This window comes from Alexandromys fortis, unplaced genomic scaffold (assembly GCF_014885135.2).
Source record: "Alexandromys fortis isolate MF-2015 unplaced genomic scaffold, M_Fortis_MF-2015_v1.1 scaffold_267, whole genome shotgun sequence".
Classification (NCBI taxonomy): Eukaryota; Metazoa; Chordata; class Mammalia; order Rodentia; family Cricetidae; genus Alexandromys; species Alexandromys fortis.
In genome coordinates this window covers 798,590-802,692 of record NW_026068157.1, presented here as the reverse complement: position 1 = coordinate 802,692, position 4,103 = coordinate 798,590, and positions in this window count along the sequence as shown.

Below are 4,103 nucleotides of genomic sequence, written 5' to 3'. Positions count from 1 at the left end.
GTGTTAATTTATGTACCTTCATTTCTTATATTTTTTGGGGGAAAGTGTCATATTTCTGCCCACCTTTCCCCTCTTTTGAAAACATGTGTATGTGTTGTGTCTGTGTGCAGGAATGTGCGTGTGAGTGCAGGTGTCCTGAGTGGTACCTGCGTGTGTGTTGTGTGTGTGCAGGAATGTGTGTGTGAGTGCAGGTGTCCTGAGAGGTACCTGCGTGTGTGTTGTGTGTGTGTGCAGGAATTGTGCATGTGGGCCCAGGTATTCTCAGAGGCTAGGAGGCATCCATCCACTAGAGCTGGAGAGGCAGGGAGCCACCCAATGTGGGTGCTGGGAACTGAACTTGGGTCCTCTGCCAGTGCAGTGTGAGCCCTTAACTACCAAGAATCTCTCCCAGCCCCTGGGAATATGCTTAACCTTTCACAGGAAGAGATCTTGTGCCGTCTCCCAGTTTCCCACATGGATGGACGGAGAAAAGACAGCTAATACATTGGAGCTGGTAAATGGGTTCCCTGTTTGTCTTGACTCCTTTATTTCATCTTATTTTTGAGACAGGGTCTCACATTGCCTGGGCTGGCCTCAGCCTTGCCCTGCAGCTGAAAATGACGTTGAACTCCTGATCTTCCTGCCATTGCTCCTGGGCTGGGATGACAGGCATGTGACACTGCATCTGGTTTGTGTAGCACTAAGGATCAAACCCAGGGCTTTGTGGGAGCTAGGCAAGCGCTCTACCAGCTGAGCCACATTCCCATGTTGCTTAAAAGAAAATATCCCATAAACAAATCCATTTGACAACGTCAACTCTGCTCTGCTTAGGGTCTCTAGCTCCTTGTTGAAGAGGAATCCTTTGAAGGAGTTATCTCATCTCATGTTTATTTATCTCAGTGTATATTCCCATGGCTTCCCGGCTTATCATAACCAGTAAAACATTTAAGGATGTATTAAGAGACCAGAGCAAACTCCCAGGACAAACTGTGTGTGTGTGCCGTGGGACCCCAGTGAATTATACTAACGTATTCCAAATGAAGCAATAAAAGAATAGACCAGAAAAAAATTAACCCTGCCTTTTTTAGTCAAAGCCAGTTGGCTCTGTGTATAAATACCTTTATTCTAAACTGCTCTGCCGTCTTCTCCTCCTCCTCTTCTTCTCTTTCTTTCCTTCCTTCTCTGTCTCTCTCTGTCTGTCTGTCTCTCTGTCTCTGTCTCTCTCTTTCTTTTCTTCTTTTTGAGCTAGGGTCTCATGTAGTTCAGGCTGGCCAAGGATGACCCTAACCCTCTGGTGCTCCAGTCTCCACCTCCAGGATGCGGGATTACAGAGGTGCTGCAGTCCACTCCGATTGTGTGGGGCTGGAGGTCAAACCCAGGACTTTGTACAAGCTAGGCAAGTAGTTCCCCAGCTGAGCCACATCTGCCAGCCCCAAACTGTTGATTTTAATCCAGAGTAGATTGCATTTATTTCAGCAGAGTGATCAAGTAAAGAATTGTAAAGACTGTGACATGTCCAGGCCTCCCAGCACCCACCTTGGTGCTCCTTCCTCTTGCACCTCCCTTATTTTCTCATCAGTTTTGTTGAATTTAGTGCCTCCATTTTGTTGCTGTGAAAAAATAAAAATAATTACCATCAGTCTAGGAATTAATTTACCTTTAAAAACATTTTTTTTTCATTTTCTTTTCCAGCTTTTTTTGAAACAGGATCTCATTCTGTGGCTTGGGCCAGTTTGGAATTCATGGCAATCCTCCTGCCCCAGCTTCCCTAGTGTTAGGGCTATAGGCATGATCTACTCTGCTCAGATTTTTAGAAATTATTTATTAGTATATATCTGTTGTACATAATGATGAGTTTATTTATTTTGTAATTTTCTATTTTCATATATGTGTGGTGTGCAGGTGTATGTATGCAGGGTTACCTGGGCCTATGTGTGTGTGTGTGTGTGTGTGTGTGTGTGTGTGCCCAAGGTTGATTTCCAGAATCATCCTTCATCACCCTTCAGTTATTCGTTGAGTCAGGGGCTCTCAATCAAACCCAGAGTTAGTCAATACAACTAGTCTTGCTAGCTAGCTCCCCCATCCCCCCCCCCCAATCCACTGTTTAAGCCTTCCAATGCTGGGATTACAGTCTATCTGATATGCCCACGTGGCATCTCTATGGCTATGGGGATCTGAACGCTTGTCTTCATGCTTCCACAGCAAGCCTTTAACCACTAAGCCATCTCCCCATCTCTCTTCTTTTCAAAAGAGTATTCTCAAACCTAAAGCAATGGAGACATGAAGTCGTTTCCCTTTAGAAATGTCATGCTGTTTGCAGGGTGGGGATGGATGGAGGGCTGGGGTGCACTTGGCAGGAGTAAGATAGGGCCCCTGTGCTGCTGTGACCCTCAAGATTCAGACAAAGGGAGGAGAGGAATTGGCAGATTAGAGGCGCTAAGGACTGGGAGTGGCCAGCCTTGAATCTGCAGGTGTGGGACTCTGCAGGCAAGCAGGCTCCTGGCCACAGCTGCAGCAACTCCCAGGCAGAAGGCTGGGTCACCAAAGGGGCAAACCCGGGGAGGGGAGAGACTTGAGATAATAGGCTTCTTGCAGGGTTTGCTTCAGCACTCCCATCCCCACTTTTTCAGGTCCCCGTCCTCATCCCCAGAAAGAAGACCTGGGCTCAGTTCCTCATGCATTCCTCTTCTGTCCTTGGGGTACAGCTCCCTAGCTAATGTGCGTGCTGTAGAATGAGGTCCTCCAAGAGAAACAGCCACCATCTTCATCAGATCGACTGTGCCTGCTTGTGAGAGACCAGCACCACCGGCCTATGGCTTGTTGCCATCCTCTCAGAGAAGGGGACTGAGCCTCCAGCCATTCCTCCCAGACATTTCTAGGGAACTCTGCCCTAACTGAACATGAGTTTAAGTGCTATGTATAGTCTGGGGGAGTCCACTGAAGTAGGGTTCCAACTATGGAGCTCTGGGTCGCCATCATCCATGCTAGAATGTAGTGATGAGTGGTGGAGGCTTTCTTTTCCACGGGACTGCTTTGGGGTCACCATATTCCTGTAGTCACCCCTCACTTGTGCTCTGAGTTGACCTAATTAACTCATTGATTCTCCAGGTTGAGCTTTGGTGGACGGTGGACATTGTTTATGTCCGCTCCGGAAAGTAAAGGAGCCTGCTCTCCCATTACCACCAGGCCCCAATCCCTCTGCGCTCCTCCATTCCCTCCTGCTTCTAGTGCCACTGTCGGCATGCCCAACCTGAGCCAGTCCTAAGATTCAACACCGCTAACTCCATCTGCCACCCTCTGCCTTCCTTCTCCTCACCCGTTCACCAACACTGGAGCCACTCAAGCACTGACCCCTCCCCCCACTGTCATTCATCCTCCACATTTTGAGCAGGGGTAGAGCATAGTAATAGCTCTGTCTGCTGCTGAGGAAGCTTCCTTGAAGAGCAGTGAGGGCTGCGCTTATCTATGGACATGAGGATATAAGTATTTAAAATACAGTTGGGAATTTCTTCAGGGATGAGTTCTGAATCACAAGTGGTCAGTCAGCCCTAAACATGTGCACATATGACCAACAGTGATGGGATCCAGTTGTGTGTGTGTGTGTGTGAAATGATAACTATAGAAAACAAGGTCATGGGTTTGAAAGTGGTTGGCTCAAGAAACTTGGGTAGCATCGGAGAGGGAAAGGGAAGGCAGAAATGATACAAACATGGGTACTTATAAGAAATCCTCAGCAAGCGAGAGGTGGTGGTGCACACCTTTAACCCCAACACTCAGTGAGGCAGAGGCAGGTGGATCTCTGTGAGTTCAAGCCCAATCTGGTCTAAAAAGTAAGTTCCAGGACAGCTGGGGCCACACAGAGAAACCCTGTCTCAAACAAAACAAAGCAAAACAAAACACAAAGAAGGAAACCCTCAGCAACAGTAACAACAACAACAGCAATAATAAGGCTTACTGGGGGTCAGGAATGTAACGCCATAGGTAGAGTGACTGCATAGTATGTAGCAAGCCCTGAGTCCCATCCCCATCAGGGAATGCCTGGGATTACTCAAGGTAGAGAAAACAGGATCAGGAGTTTGAGGTCACCCTCAGTCAAGCACTCTAAGCATGCACACGCCTAGGCT